This window comes from Rhipicephalus microplus, unplaced genomic scaffold, assembly GCF_043290135.1.
Source record: "Rhipicephalus microplus isolate Deutch F79 unplaced genomic scaffold, USDA_Rmic scaffold_22, whole genome shotgun sequence".
Classification (NCBI taxonomy): domain Eukaryota; kingdom Metazoa; phylum Arthropoda; class Arachnida; order Ixodida; family Ixodidae; genus Rhipicephalus; species Rhipicephalus microplus.
The window spans coordinates 5,554,243-5,571,610 of record NW_027464595.1 but is presented as its reverse complement, the minus strand read 5'-3'; the positions used below and the strand labels follow the sequence as shown (position 1 = coordinate 5,571,610).

The 17,368-nt window shown below is 47.2% G+C and overlaps 1 long non-coding RNA gene across 1 annotated transcript in view; it reads right to left on the bottom strand.

Moving 5' to 3' along the window:
• LOC142786300 (uncharacterized) overlaps positions 1-16,933 on the bottom strand; it is a 114,004-nt gene extending 97,071 nt beyond the window's left edge. Inside the window, exon 1 of the long non-coding RNA XR_012888993.1 lies at positions 16,854-16,933. This is a non-coding gene — a long non-coding RNA (uncharacterized LOC142786300). The remainder of the gene's footprint in view (positions 1-16,853) is intronic.
• Between the last annotated feature and the right edge of the window lie 435 nt (positions 16,934-17,368).

The following is a 17,368-nucleotide window of genomic DNA, read 5'->3' as shown; positions in this document are numbered from 1 at the left end:
CGTAGAGTGCGTGAAAGTTTTCTTAGAAATAATTTCCTACCGTATGCTTTTGGGAAAAAATGTTATCTGATAAACGTGACGTGTTTTTCATGCGCAGTGATGTGCTTTGCTCTCGTGAACAGCAAAGTGTGTTCCAGTCACTTTATCTCGCCCCCGTGAAAATGTTCGCTGTGGTTTGATTAAGCCGGACTATTATAACACGCTGCGGAAAAACGTTCTTATCCCTCATTCACTTGTCGACTTAGTGGCCGGCTCTACTTGCGTCTGGACAGTCAATGCGTCGTCCGGGATAGTTCTACCTGCTGGGTGGAAGTTTGCGTACTTCGCGGAGGATACCACTGTGAGTATCCGTGCAGTTGTTGCCACTACCGACCGAACTGTACCACTTTATGACCACTCATACAAGTTCAAGAGCATGATACAGAACTCACTCGCCACATCTTATCAACGCATGCTCCACGAGTTTCTTGTGTGCCATGCACCCGTCTTCAACTTAAAGCAAAAGAAACTTCATCCTTGGTCACTTCAGTGGCGCGTGAAACACTGCATCGATACTGGGGCCGTGTCTCCCATTCTACAGAAGCCATGTCAAAGTTACCAGGTGCTGTCAGTTATAAATTTGCGCATGGGAGTGACGCGAAAATGTGACCCTCTACCGTGCCCTCTCGGAAGGTGGCGCTGCCACGTCGATCGGCCTGATAATACTCGGGGCAGTTGTCTACTGTTTGAGGCCAGGACGCGAATATTGCGAACCAAGATATATCGGGCCAAATACGAAGTGGTAGACACGGCATGCAGTGCGTATGGAGAGGAAAAACAAACTGCCGAACACTTCATAATGTTCTGTAAAGGGCTACACCCTCTAGTTCAGGTTGATGGCGCAGAGTATTTCAAGGCACTAGGTTTAGGAACAGGGAGGGCTAAATAGACTTTAAGCGGGTAGAATCAACTAGAAGGAGGTTATCTGACTGGTGGCTAAAATCAAGGCACGAGTGAAAATTAAACCCTTAACTGCAAAGTACGAATCCTCAGCCTCACTATATAAAGAGAAAAAAATCTAGTTCTTGGTTCATTAGGTATTACGGCTTGGTGGCTCTAGCCACCGCCCGATCTAAAGGGTACAGCCATATCCATCCATCCATCCATCCATCCATCCATCCATCCATCCATCCATCCATCCATCCATCCATCCGTCTATCCATTCATCCATCCATCCATCCATCCATCCATCCATCCATCCATCCATCCATCCATCCATCCATCCATCCATCCATCCATCCATCCATCCATCCATCCATCCATCCATCCACCCAATCCATTCATCCATCCATCCATCTATCCATCCGTCCATCCATCCATTCATCCATCCATCCATCCATCCATCCATCCATCCATCCATCCATTCATCCATCCATCTATCCATCCATCCAGCCTAGAACCCTTTGGTCTTGGGAAAATAACGACTCTCCTCCGCGCACGCGTTTCCTTCTCGATTTTTCTCGCCCAGCGGCGCACGGCGCCATTTTTTTCCGACGCTCTCGGGGGCGGGTAACAGAATTCAATGATAGCGGTTTATTTGCGGCAGCTTGCGTGCCGCAGTAGAGCTGAATGTTTTAATGGTGATAATAAAGTTTGGAACACTGAAGCAACCATTTAATAAAGCATTAGCTTTTTGCGAAGGTCGTATAAGTGGGACGTGATATTTAATGAAAAGTTTTAATGGGGACCCTATTGCAAAAACAGCGTAATGCCAGCACGTTTTTTGCCCTGGTACATGCTGGAGACACTGGTACACGCTTGTAATCACTGGAACTTCGCTGGGCGAATTGCGAAAAAGCTGTGTCGCACTGGAAGGGGCGCTGGCTCAACCGCTGTGATGCTGGTGCGTACTGCGAAGCGCTGGAAGCACTGGAATTGTCACTGGAAAGCGCTGTTGAATAGTAGAGCACGCACTGTTTCTACCAGCGCAGCTGCAGCGTGCATGTTATTGTAGGGTGTGCCGTGGTTTGTTTCGGTGTCGTTGAATATAAAACGCTTGATTGGACAGCAGGGAGAGATGCTACCCTAACAGATACAGAGCATACGTAATTTTTGCGGTGCATGTACACATCGCAACAACTATAAAGCCCCTTTTTCGCATATGCCCCCGCGTAAGCCGACCATATTCGGATCATCCTAGTATTTCTGTAACGATTCCAAGTTGCAGTGTTTGTAAGCTTGGAGGTTCACGCCACTTCTAACAGAAGTAGGAAATTATTTTTGCCGCAAAGTTGAGGAAACGCAAATGCGCTCTCTCGATCGCTTCGCAAGGTTTTCCAGTGGAGGCGACAAAAAAAGCGGTCGTTCGATTCACCCACACCGCATAAATGTATGTCTGGTCATGCTTATCCTTCTACTTCTTGCTTCAGGTAAGAGTTAGAAATGTTCCAAAGCTGAAATGCAGAACCTTCAAACATGCCATCTCAACGCGTCGAGAGCGCGCTTAGCCAGTGCCCGGCCCAGCGAGCATTAAACCTGTCGTTCCAGCCGCGTTGGTAAATATGTTATCGGCACTTTTCGCTTCGTGTACACACAGCTTTAAAGTGTGAGAATAACTGTAAAGTATAGTTTAGACATCCATGAACCTAAATCAACTATTTTGTCTTGTGTCGATGTCCACACAATGAGCGCAGACGATCGAACTTCGCGCTATCAGATGCGCAGGCTGCAACCGAAAGCTGCCAGTCGCACTTAGCCGGTACATCTCCGACTGATATGTAGCAACACGCAATTTTCAATTGGTAATTTGGTACGCCTTCGTGAACTTACTCCCTGGCATACGTTTTCAGTGGATTGCATTGGTATTTCTATGGGTGTTTTTTTTAATTGTTGGTATCGATATAACTGCATATATCTGTACAATGGCATGCCCGCTGTATACTGGCAGCGGAGGCCAGAAAAGCGGCTGTTGCTCGCCATCGCCACTACGTAAATGCATTTCTGGCAATGATTGACCTGCCACTTACTTCAAGCACATTTTAGGTAACAGTTCGAAATATTGCGAAGCTCAAATGCAGAAAGTTCAAGCATCGCAACTCAGCCGCTTCAAAAGCAGCCTTACCCAGTGCCCCGTCCCAGCGAGGCCTGCCATGCCATCCGCGTCGGTGTGCCTGCTATCGGTGCCCTTTACTTTAGGTAGGCGCAACTCTAAAGTGTAAGAATGGCTGTAAAGCACAATTTAGACATCCCTGAGCCTAAATCGACCAGTTATTCACGTGTGCGGTGCCCGCACATAGAGCGGCGACGATCAATATGTCGTGCTTTCAGCAACGTATACGCTGTCACCGAAAGCTTCCTTCTGAGTGCAGGAGCTGGTACTTCTCTGACTCGTACGTAAGAACACGCAATTTTGATTTAGTAATTTAGTACGCGTTAGTGAACAAACATACTGGCACACTTTTTTTTCAGTGGATTGCATTAGTTATTTCTTCGGCAGTTTCGTGGTTGGAGGTATCAATATGACTGCAAATATGTAATCTGGCACGCTGGATGTGTGCTGCTACATTGTCGCTTGCGTGAAAAAAAATACTCAATATTCACTCATGTGCGTGGATATCTACCAAACAAAACATGCAAATCATCTGTTCTTGCTGACCAGTAGCAAGTGCTGTAAATGACTATCAAAGGAAAGAGAACTATCAGCAGCAACAGCTGACAATCTGTGGCTGCTCTTCCAGTCAATTTGAGATTTTTCAGAGTTAAGATGTAGATGCCTAAAAAAAACTTTGAGCTCTTGCTAATATCTGCACGTCATTCGGTTCCCGTAAGCCGGTCATCACTGTCGAATCAAGACGCAATTGTTATTTGGAAAGGAATATTGTGTCGATTTTCAATGTGCGACTTCTACAAATGAAGTTGAACGGCGCGTTCTTTGGATAAATTATCATTTTACAACGACGTAAGCACGTTCTGGTGTAGCGTTGTGAATAGCGTACTCGGTTAGAGATCCGGAGGTAGCGAGTTCAAATCTCGTTAAGCAACGTTTATTTGTTTGAATTTTATATTTTTTTATTGTGAATTCGCGTTATTTTACTTATATAATTATATGTTTATGGCGAATGGGCACTCCTGTTTTATCCCTGGGAAGCCATTTTGCGCAGAGTACTGGTACGCTGGAGCGGCAGCGTCCAAGTACCTGCGCTGAGAGGCGCTTGTACCAGCGTAATACTGGGCCCATAATCAGGCATGGCGCTGGACGCTGGTACCCAGTGGCGCTGGTTTTTGCAAAAGAGGAGTTCTATAACGCCGATGTATTTCTGCCGCATGATAACATGCTGTACGTTCGATTCTCATGTAGTTAGGACTGTGGCATGTCCGTCTGTGTTCGGATTTTTTTTTTTCGTGCTTGTGTGCCAGTGTCACTTACAGCGTCACATATTGCAAGGACCTAGTGGAGGGTGGGTCGTATGTCCATCTTCTCGGCGTGAAAGTAGCTTTGCGCAGTGGTCTCCAAACTCAAGAAAGCCTTTGAGCAATGTCAATACGATTAGGTGTCACCAACAGTGACTCATCCATCCCAATAACAGAAGCATAAAAAAATGAATAATTAGAACTGTGTTTTCACGTTTTTGTCAAAGAATTTAGCAATCGCGGTACTTTCGAGAAGAAAATCTCTGCACTAGGAACTTTATCATAATCTACGCGTCGATAGCGACCATAAAATTCTGACCGGATGACTGATTTCGGTTAGAAGTACCCATGTGACACTGCTCTAATAGATAATATAATTTATTATTGAGGAATGAAAGACGTGCTAATGCAGGCGTGACCAAAACGATTGCGGCCACGGCCTCTTAAAATGGCTCACTCGCTATCACTGTGCTGAACTTTTTTTCTTGTGCCTCTGTACTTCTTTATTTCTTTTCAGGGACCGCATCTCTTCCATAACTCTTGTGTGTTAATTCCCCCTCCAAAAAACAAATAACAAAATAAACATCCTTATAGAAATTAGTGCCGATTCGTGTCATTCTTTTTTTATTCATTCATTTGTTTTCTCCAACAAGCATTTTTGTAAATGAATTCTAACAGTCACAAAAAGCGCGATTGAAAATCTGTGTCATCCCACTTAATTGTTCGCAGCGAAAGCAGACTTCAGTTGTGCGTTTTCGACGATTGCCAATGTGTGTGTGAGGTGAAGTATGAGTATATGTTTTTATTATTTGATTTATTTATTTGCATAGACTACAGACCAGCGTTTTTGTCCCGGCACGAGGGGCATAACAAAACATCAAGTGATTCATAACAGCAAAACAATTATGAATTTATACACTAATAGAGGTCACATGTCTGTGAAACAGCAACAAAACCTGTAACAACTTTGAACACACTAGTTACCAAGCAAATAACGTTCCAGCGAAATAGCAAAATTGTCAGCCGAAAAAAATCTCATGAGGAAGTGAATTGCATTCATCAACTGTTCTGAAAAAAATAACTATATATGTAAGCATTAGTTCGTACAAATATGGGTGCCGAGGTTTGATCATATTTATGGTAGGTATTGCTAGCAGTGGCTGGCTGAACGCAACAAGTTACAATTAAGGCATCTTTGCCTATCATATTTTTGTATAAAAACGTTAAGCGATTAACCTTTCTTTTTGTTTCTAACAAAGGAATTCAGCAAATTGACTACAACTCCACTTTAAAGAAACGCACGAAGAGCCGAGAAAAAATTCCCAGCATACCCGCGAGGTAAATGAAGATGAGTGGCGCAAAGCGTGCGAACGGACGGACGCATGGATCGACGAACAGATGCAGACAGGGACGCTCGGAAGTATGGACGGATTGGCAGACGCTTCATCCCACTCATCAACTCTCACTTTGTGGATATATTGTGACACCTTTTCTATTGACATCCAATGCTTTGCAATTGGCTACTACGACGACTACGATGACACGAGACATACGACCTATGGCGTGAAGAGCTTGGCCTCTAAAAAACACCCATTTTGAAGAGCAGCCCGAAACAATACCTCAAATGCAGCATTCGGTGATGCTTTCATAGGAGCAATAAGAGAGGCTCCTTACCTCGCAAAGTACTTGTTCTTTGTGCGAACAGTTTTTTCAAAGGCCGATGTTGGGCAGCCACAGAGGCTTGCGCAAGCCATCGCGTTTATCTTGGGGTATCATAAAAAGTGCGTAACCGTTTTCATTGTGGTTTTTGGAGTCATAGGCGCAACATCAGGGCTTAGCGTCCGCACAAAGAACAAAAACAAAGTGCACGCTATGTTTGTTACACAGAGCGTCGGCGAAAAATAGCGCGAGCGATAAAGAAAAACACAAGCAAGGCGCAAGACCCACGCGTCTCCAAGGACAACCACGAAGGAGACCAATCATCGTGCAGAAAAAGTGTGGAAGACCGGTAGGACATGAAGAGGGCCGAGAAGGTAGAGAGGAGGTCGAGTTCGTGGTGGCAAGTACAGTGAGTGGCGGTATAGTTTTCAAAGATCAAGGAGCTTTAGATCGGCCCAGTTGCTACGGAAGCATCGCAAGGCGGCAGCGCCCCACCGACCAAATGTCGCTTCTCTTTATCTCATTCCCTCCTTGCGGTCTTCCCCTTAGTACCAAGTATTTTGGAAATAACATTTTTTTACTTAGTGCACTCTGTAAGAAATAGCTAATAGGCTAAAGAATAGGGCACTGAGGCTTTTCGTGCGAGGTATATTATGTATGCGTATAACAAGCCTGTGACATAAATATACAATTCGCGTTTGGAAATGTTCACAAAACACGTGCTTTCTTGATTGCTACAGCTACCTTGTGACTGTTTTCTAGTTGGCAATTTGTTGCCTTCGTGTAAAATGCATCCGCGTAACAATAAAAAATTCGCTTCGTCCATCAATGCGAACATATAGTCTGCGTAGCCAAGAAGAAAGTGCGAGAAGCACCTCTATAGATAATCTAAAATCGTCCAGCATGCGTGTCCGCAGTCTTTCTGTTTCGAACTTTTCGCTCGCTCTAGCGATGGCCGAAAGCTCGTCGATGAGCAATGCAATGTCTTTGATCACAGTCGCTCACCATGATTAGAATCAATGCGCAGTACGTTTTTTTTCTTTCATTTTTTGTAGTATCTAACGTCAAGAGCTCGCCACGCTTAGGGATGCTTGCACGTTTTTGAGGATCTAGATAACTTTTTCGGGCAATTGAGAAAGAGACATAATATTTCGTCTTTTCTTACCACTGGTCGCCATACCACTTATCACGTGGTATGGCGACCACTTCACCATTTACATCGTTGATAAAGTTCTGAACGAGGTATTCTTAATGCAAGTGAAGCTCACTCACGACACAAGAGTAGTAGGTTCTTTGTCGAGCTTCGGAATGGCGCGCTGTCATTCGGAAAAACTTCAAGCACCCTTTGGCGGCCTGAAAAACTACCTCTTCTCGCTCAAAAATTTCACTGAGTCGTCGTCGCTATGGCATGATTCATATGGGGGGTTTAATGTCCCCAAAACACCATATGAATATGAGCGACGCCGTAATGGAGGGCTTCACAGATTTCGATGACCTTGGGTCCTTTACCATGCACCAAAATCTTAGCACATGGGCCTACAGCATTATCGCCACCGTCAAAAATTCAGCTGCCGCAGTCTGGTTTCGATCCCATGACCAGTGGGTCAGAAGCCGATTACCTTAGCCACTTGACCACAGTGGTGGGGCAGCCGCTCCTGCAGCTGGCCACACAATACGGATGCATAACATATTCGAAGCGTCTTTGAAGAGGGTTCAATCAGTTGTTTTTCGTGACTCCCCTTACTGTGCATGCGTCACAGCTAGCCGAATCACTGCCAGAACACGCTAGCGCCATAGAGCATGTCGCCCTGAGTAGTGGTGGTAGTGGTTAGAAAAAGAAGAAGGTGACAAATTTTTTCAGCCCGGTAGGAAGCGTGGCGGAGCACCTCTGCCTTGTGTAAGAAGCTAAAAAAGACACTGTGCCTTCACCAGCTTGACACTCTCTCAGCAAACATATGATGGCGTCGGGGTATGAAATACTGCAGACGTGCTATGAAAGAACCCGTTGTATCATTGTAGAAGCGTGCTGGAACTTGCTAGACCGTTTGGGTTCGCGTAAGTGGCTGTGTAACAGGCAGTTGCCACTTCCCGTTACAATTTCTCAGCATTATTGCCTGGCAAGATTGGAGGGCAGCGAAAGGCTCGACAAGCCGAAGCGCAACGTAAACGTGGGCAAGCGGACTCCGAGCCGTGGTCTAAGGAAGCCCAGCGCTAGCGGCAACGTTGGCGGGAAACTGCGACGAATGAAAAGCGGCCTCGACATGCCAAAACTCAAAATCAGCATCAGCTAGCCAACCCCGTGGCATGCATTGCCGACGTTGAAGCCATTGAGCATCCAACCTACTCGTCGGCTGCGGACAGACTGCGCGATTGCAATGCCCGTGCAGAATGCCTCGCTAGAAAACTTTAACGCCCCGGCTTCGACGGCGCCGACGCCACTAAAGAACGCAAAGTACGGCAATAACAATAAATGCGCAGCAATAGGAGAAATTATCAACGGAATTACTTATAATCATACTAATTCCAACGCGGTGTGGACCCCCAGGCTGCGTCGCATCACCTTATGGTGCCTTCCTTTAGAGGGAGACGGCATATTGTTTGCTCAAAAGGCATGCGAAATTATCCTGGTGCATACGTAACCAACAGGAGCAAAAAAAAACAGTCACAGCTTTGCCGCAAAGGCGAAGCAATGAACGCGGTAGCAACAAATTGCAAGATCCTATGCAGACTAGCAAGCAGATCGAAACGTTCCCCGTGTTTTTTACGCAGAAATGACGCACTAAACGTACTCACAGGTACAGATGAATGTGAATAAATATCTCAGTTGTTACTCCGCCTTGTCTGAAAGCGTGCCCTTTTCGCAAACGACGGATGTGCAACGTTTGCAGTGACCTTTGTGCGCCCAGTAACTACAACAGAATACGTACAAGGCGTATGGTCCTCCCCACCGCAAGATAAGTGCGCGCGATCTAGCGTACACCCCATTATACTCTACGTGGGCCAAAGCACGCGTGATAGATGACAGCCACCGTGGGCTCACTGCGCCATCTTGCTAATAATTTTGAGAACACAATCCCCCCCCCCCTCCCCAATATGCCCACCAACAGCGGTAAGTAGTAGCTATTGATAGCTTGTAGTTTCAAGCTTCCTGGATGTATCCCACGGTGGCTCAGTGGTTAACGCCTCGCAGGCCCAAAGTTCGACTCCACGCGCCGTTGTCTTTTTTCTAGACTGTTTTCTCGCGTTTTAATCAGATAGTGTTGCAGCGCTCCGGAGTGTTCTATTTTCTTACCTTATTTTCTTACCTTACCTATTTTCTTGACGTCGACAACCGTCCTCTGGGCCGCACAAGTGCCGTAACCCACCGCATCGACACCGGCGACGCCAGTCCACTCCACAAACGCCCTTATTGCGTGTCACATGCTGAGCGCCAAGTTATACAGATGGAGGTCGAGAAAATGCTGAGTAAAGACGTCATTGAGCCTTCATCGAAACCTTGGGCATCCCCTGTGGTCTTAGTTAAAGGGAAGGACAACACCTGGCGCTTTTGCGTCGACTATCGCCACCTGAATCGGATCAACAAGAAGGACATTTATCCTTTACCCCGAATCGATGATGCGCTCCACTGCTTCCACGGCGCCATTTCTCGTCCCTCGACCTCCGATGCGGATACTGGCAAATTTCGATCGACGACCGCGACCGCGAGAAGACAGCATTCATCACACCCGACGGCCTTTACCAATTTAAGGTCATGCCTTTTGGGTTGTGAAATGCCCCGGCTACTTTTGAGCGTATGATGAACTCTCTTCTTCGCGGTTTCAAATGATCGACCTGCCTTTGCTATCTGGATGATGTAATCATTTTCTCGCCCTCCTTCGAAAGCCACCTGTGTCGTCTTTCGGCAATTTTTGACGTTTTTCGTTGCGCTTGTCTACAACTGAATTCGTCGAAATGCTCATTTGGACGCCGGCAGAATAAACTACTCGGCCACCTTGTTGACGCCACTAGTGTTCCACCCGACCCTGACAAAGTCCGTCCAGTCCGGGAATTCTCGGTTCTGCGTTCCACACAAGAAGTTCGCAGTTTTATTGGGCTCTGCTCATACTTCCGCCGCTTTGTCTTCAACTTCGCGGATATTGCCAGGCCCCTCACGGATCTCCTTAAAAAGAATGTGGTCTTTTCTTGGGGAAGGGACCAAGAACATTCCTTCGCGTCGCTTATTACTGCCCTCACATCACCACCTGTGTTGGCTCATTTTGATCCAGCGGCTCGAACAGAGCTTCGCACCGATGCAAGCGGCCATGGCAGTGGTGCTGTACTTCTTCAGATACAGAATGGCGCCAACCGTGTGATAGCCTACGCTAGCCGCCTTTTGTCGCAAGCGTAGGCTTGACTGTGCGCTTGACTGCTTGACTGTGCGCTCTCTAAGCCGTTAGCAAGACCAGCTCTTGGTGAATAAATCTTCCCTGTAACAATTTTGATACACATACATATACGATGCATGGTATCGACGTCGATTCCGGCAGTGAAATCTAGCCCAGAAAGTCCGTATATTTGCTATCGCAATGAAAACGCGCGCTTGACGCCACTGCCCGTTGCCTCTACCAGCGCTGCTCGCACCGCTCGCCCTTGGGCCGACAGCGCTGCGCGCACCGCTTCGCGGACGTAGCAGAAAGGGGTCAGGTGCCTGTGCAGAGTTTGACAACTGCAAGTATCGAATAACCTTGAGCCATACCGCGTCTCCCACCGAGAGAAAAGTCATCGATGATTAAGTTACGCAGATGCTACACAAACGCGTAATTCAAGAGTCTTTCAGTCTTTAAGCAGCTCCAGTTACACTCGTCAAGAAGAAAGATCTTTCATGGTGAGCCTTCACCGACATATCACGCCTCAAAGCAGTAACTAATAAGGGTATATTTTAGCTTCAATGTATAGATGACGCCGTTTACTGTCTACATTTTGCTTCGCATTTCCATCTGTCGATGTGCAGTCAGGCTACTGGCGAATATCTATGAACCTCTTAGACAAAGAGAAGACAGCTTTGATTACTCCGGATGGTCTCTTTGAGTTTATTGTAATGCCCATTGGTTTGTGCCATGCTCCTTTGAGCAATTCATAGACATGATTCTTCGTGGTCTTCGATGGGAATAATTTACGTGCTATCTTAAGGACGTGAGCATTTCCGGCAAGATATTCGACGAGCAGAACCAACAGGTTGAAGTTAATCTCGACTGCATTCGTCAGGCGGGACGTATTCCCAACAATAAGAAGTGTCGCATTAGTGAGCGTCATACGCTTGTCCCGGGTTTTGTTGTAGACAGGTAAGGCATCCGTTCAGACCCTCAGAAACTAGCCACCATCCGTGACTTCGAGCAACCGAAGACGGTGAAAGACATCCGCACCTTCTTGGGGTCGTGCTCATATTTCCGCCTTTTCATCAAGGACCTGACACGTGTGGCTCATCCACTGACATCGCTGCTTCACCAGGGCGAACGTTTCACGTGGACTGCTGAGTTGCAGTCTGCGTTCAGAAAGCTCCCGCTCGCGCTTCGCACTCAGCGATGGTCCCACTAGTCATTGCCTTGCGAATTCCCCACTACAGTATTTACGTATGTCTGCTCCATTTTTACACCATTTTGGTCCAGAGACACCTACTGAGCTACACACCAATGCTAGCGATATGGGCATTGGTGCGGTACTTGCATGACTGCATAGTGGACGCCAACAATTCATCTCTATGCAAGCTGTACACTGACCAAGGCAAAACTAAATTCTAAAGTAGCCGAAATGAAATGCATCGAGGTAGTGTTTGCCATTCAGTAGCTTGGAACATACCTGTACGGCGCACCTTCAAGATAGTCACTGATCACCTTTCGCTTTGCTGGTTGGTTGGACTACGAGCCCCCACAAGCCCGTTAGTTCACTGGGCAATACAGCTCCAAGAATACGACTTCTTCGCCAGGTACAAGAGTGGTCGCTGTCATGCAGATGCTGACTGTTTATGAAGACTTCCATCAGCAAGCCCCAGAGATGAGGAAGATCAACGAATAACTTTTTGCGATATCAAAGGAGCTTCCTGGTGCCCCGGCCTTCAAAAGTGAACAGACACTAGACTCTTCCTTAAAGACTCTTCTTGATTCCGCTCGGTCAGCAACACGGAGCTCACTTTTCACAGTATCTGCGGCTTCACTCTTCAAGAAGACCTCTACCGCTTAAGGTGCCTCAAATCTCCTCGTCATGCCCAGAACCTCAGAGAAAAGATCATTCGCGTTATGCACAATGACATGGCATCAGGTCAGGTAGTCTTTGCTCAGATACTTCACTGAGTGCGCCAGCCTTTCTATTGGCCCAAGCTCTGGAAAATGACTAAACAATACTTTGGTAGCTGTGTCAGTTTCCAGCGTCAGACCGCAAAATTTTCCAATTGAAAAGATTGGCATTCACCTGCTTGGCCCCTTCCATAAGTCATCTAAAGCTTTCCGCTGGTTAATAGAGTGTGTGGACTACCTGACGCCATACATGGAGAGGGCAGTGCTTGTTTCTGCCAACGCAGCAGACGCCTCCTTTTACATGCGGAGCATGTTATACTAGGGGCTAATCATGCGCCGTCGCCGTTCGCAGCCTTCGCTCCTCCTCTGCCAGCCATCTGTGCATCCCTTCCTCCTCTCAACAGAGCGCGCGCTGCGCTTGCTTCTCCCCTCCGCGCGCCGCGCGACCTTAAGTTTTACGGGTGCCTGCTGTATGCTAACGCGCGCATACGCAGGCCAAGGCCGGCGCTCGCTATAAATAACCGAGTGTCGGGACGCGCCGCCCTTCGTCGGTTGGTTTGTGCGGTCGCTCCACGTCCGATGTCGCTGGTGATCCGTATGCTAATGAAACCGCAAACACACTTACTGACGTCCCTTCCGATAGCGTCAGCCAATGTGTTGGCGGAACCGCCGGCAATTCCCAAGACACTTCGTCCGTGGACAAGGCCGCGCTGAGAAAAACTTGCGATGCGGAACGCAAACGTCGGCGTCGAGCGGAAGATCCCCAGCTCCGAAAACGTGAAGCAGCTGCGAGACGTCAGCGTCGAGTCGAGGATTCCCAGCTTCGAGAACGCAAAGTCGCTGCAAGGCGTAAGCATGGGCTCCGAGTCCGAGTTGACTCCGAGTCCCACTTCACCCTGGCACTCCTCAACACCAGGTCGCTGGGCGTTCAGGCAGGTGACGTCGTGCGAGACCCCGTACTTCGCAGAGTGGACGTGCTTTGCTTCACCAAGACGTGGAACGCCACTGATGACGTCGACATTGCGGGATACGCTCCGGCCGCGTGCACGCACGGGTTCCAACGACCTGCGGGGGGCGTGGGAATTTACGTCAAGCGTGACGACGTCGACTCCGTCGAAGACCTCGAACTGCGGCCCGGCGCTCAACAACGCGCGAACGGCGAGCACTGCGTCGCTAGCGTCTGTAGAGTCGACGTCATGACGATGTATCTCGCGCCCAACCTATCGCGTGCCGCCGTGGACAAGTACGTCGACGAAGACGACGAAGAATACCTGAAACAATGGCCGCAACAACGACCCTTCGTGATATTTGGCGACGTCAACGTCGACGTCATCAAGGACGCTTGGGTGGTCGACTACATGGAGTCGTGGCACTCACTGAAACGAGCAACGCACGATGGCAAACATCATGCGACCACAATTCGCGGGACATGCATCGACCGCCTCTTTGCTAATTTCCACCTTCGACGGCTGCAACCAGACCCACTCACCCTTCACTCTACTGACGAGAAACCATCTTGCTCAAAATACCCAAAGCGTCTCATCAATAAACACCGCCTTTCGCAGCATACGTGTGTGCGTGTTCACTCGTGTTCACTCATAGTACACACACAAGTTGCAAATAACAAACCACATTTATCGCAGTGCCACATATATGCCTCGCATGCTAACCACTGTTCCCACTCGGGAAACTGCAGTCATTTTTTCCTGCCGCACTCTATAACTTTAAATCCGAAGCATTTCTTCGCGAACTTCGGCGTCATTGAGCGTATCTATCTATCTATCTATCTATCTATCTATCTATCTATCTATCTATCTATCTATCTATCTATCTATCTATCTATCTATCTATCTATCTATCTACGTTTCTATCTATCTATCTATCTATCTATCTATCTATATATCTATCTATCTATCTATCTATCTATCTATCTATCTATCTATTTAGCGGCCTGCGACTTCAAACTCTCCTGGCCGTCTGATAATGTTAACGATAGCAAACTTGGTATGACATAACATGACTGCATGAAGAACATATTTGACTAGTCCTAACATGAAAATCATGACAAGTCATATATGTCGCATTCATGACATAAATGTCATGAATGTTATGATTTACAATTCATCGTGCTGCGGCTCTTTCAGTGGTTTCGTTCATATGGCATGTTTGTTGCAAAACAGGTGTGGCATGGCATGATTGCAAGCGGACACAAGTGACAGACCCCAACATAAAAATGATGACATGCGTGTTATGTAACAGCATGACTACATGCCACACTGGTAATGAGCTCACGGCCGTTTCGCTAGCGTCACATATACTAAATTTGGTATTACAGTACGTGAATGGATGAGAAAGGTATGTGACCGATGCAAATATGATAACCATAAGGTGCGCGTCATGTAACAACACGACTACAAGTCCCGCTCATCATGCGTTGGCGGCCGTTTCGCTAGCTTCACTTATGTCCCATTCGGTATTATGGAACGTGAATGAATGACGAAGGTATGATACTGGCACAAACGTGATAAACACAAGATATGTGTCATGTAACAACATGACTACATTCTACGCTCATGATACGCTCTCGGCTGTTTCCCTAGCTTCCCATGTACGAAACTCGGTAATATGTAACGCCAACGCACGACATAGGCTAATGACACATCCAAGCATGATAATCACGACATGCGTGTCATGTAACCACATCACAACACGCCACACTGATTATGCGTTCGCGGCCGTTCCGCTATCTTCACATATGCCAAATTTGGTATTACGTGACGCCAATGGATGATGAAGGTACGTGACTAGTGCAATCATGATAATCACGATATGCGTGTCATGAGAGAACATCACTTAAGTCGCAATCAAGGCGCCAATACATTTTGACGTGACGCGGTGCACTTGCTCGTCGGCGTTCATTTCTTCGCCTCATGCCGGCGTTGCCACGCAGGCGCCGGTCCTACCACATACTCGCACGCGCGCGCCGCGCTGCGTGGCTTTCACGCATGCGCGTTCCTGCCAAAAGAGGGAGATGCAGTGCTGTCTGGGTAACGCAGTGGCGTGAAATGCAGCATTTGTCGCTGTTAGCGCCGGTTGCCGTCGGGCCGCGCTGGCAGACGCTGGTCGCACCTGGTGCTCGCGTTTTGTTAACGTTGCGTTGCTCTGCCCTGCGTGCGCGCGCGTCAACGCTACATAGGAAGATATCCGGCCCTTCATGATGTTCTCGCGGCTGTTTTGATAGCTCCACATATACAAAATTCGGTGTTACGTGACCTCAATGTATGACGAAATATATGACTGGTGCAAACATGAAAATCCTAACACGCGTGTCATGTAAGAACAAGACAATATACCACGCTCATGGCGTGCTCATGGCTGTTTCGCTAGAACCTTATATACTAAATTTGATATCAAGTGGCGTGAACAGATGACGAAGGTAAACGACACATCCAAACATGATAACCATGACACAGAAGTAATGTACGGCATCATTTATCTCCAGTTCGTAACGTTATGTTGATGTTAAAGTGACATATCAACATTTCTCATTCGTGCTTCGCATATTATAGATTTTCACTGCACGTGGAATCAGCAATTTTTTTCCGTCTTTGTGCCCAGCGCGTCAGGATTAGTGCCAGTGGGTGGCAGTTTACAGCAGAACTTGTTCAGGAACTATTGCGTCTCTATGGGTGTGGCTACCGACCCTCGTAGCCATCCCATCCTCAAATGAATTGCCTGACTGAGCACGCGAATGAAAGCTTGACCAATATGCTTGCCATGTACGTGTCCAACGACCACAAAATCGATACTCTAATTTATATTTACTATGTACGCATACAACACGTCAAAATACAAAGTCACTGGTTACACTTCTTTCTTCTTAGTCTACGCTCGCCATTCCCAAGAAATCGTTGACACAATACTTCCCTTGTCTCTGCACGAAGACTACTCAGTCGCTCGCAATTTATCTCGTGTCAACGGAGCTCGCCGACTGGCTCTCCTCAGAACTATCTCTTATCAAGACCGAGTGACAACCCCCTATGTTTTTAGAAACAGGTCTCTCATGATTGAACCTGGAGACTTGTGTTTGCTTTGTACACTTTTGAGAAAGAAAATATTATGACAAAATTTTTTTTCCAGGTATAGCGGCGCACATGGCCTAGTTTGAGGTTTGAGTGACGTGGCTCTCGTCATCGCCAAAATTACCTTTGACAACCAACAATCACGTCGAACCCAAACATTACACATTGCCCGGCTGAAGCATTGTCATAATCGGACTACGTAACTCGCACAGAGAGCTTCGTCTGGACCCAGAAAAAATGTCACGTGTCAGGAACACCCCGAAGCGAAAAGGATGAGGTGGAGGCGCATGCGATCAGTGAACCATTTGGGGGCTAACTGTGATGTCCCTTGCGCTGCGCTACGCAGTTCTGACTTTTCACCACGCAAATAAATCCATTAAATTGTTACAATATTATGCATGAACTTCTGCAATAAGCTAAAACTTGAAAAAAAAGAGGTAAATATTTCACTTACCCAGCAAAGCAGAGCATGCAAACCACCAACATAATTGTAATTCTCCTCATTGATGGATGTCTCATTAAGCCAAGCTGTGGTTCTGCCGATTACTCAGCTGATTGTTCCGTCATTTATAATAATCTTTACATCGCATAAAAAAAGATAAATTGAGAAGCCGTGCATTTCGCTGAGATCTGCCAGCTGAGTTGCCAATTTTATTGACGGACGACTTCTATTATGCTCCTTAGGTCGGTCTGCGCGAATTCCTATGTGGTACGCGCCACGACAGTCATCTACGTTCTTTCAGGCACAAAAAAAACACAGCAATACAGCATATCCATCCATGGAGTGAATGATGACGAATAAGTTAAAGCGTTCGTCCATCGATCGAGCCAGATGGACGGAAGCACGAACAAATTTACTGACAGGAAAACGAATCGATGAAAGCCGGATGGACAGAAGCACTGATGGATGGACGCACGGACGGGCAGAATCACGAACGCACGGATGAACGAATGGAACCATGAACGGAC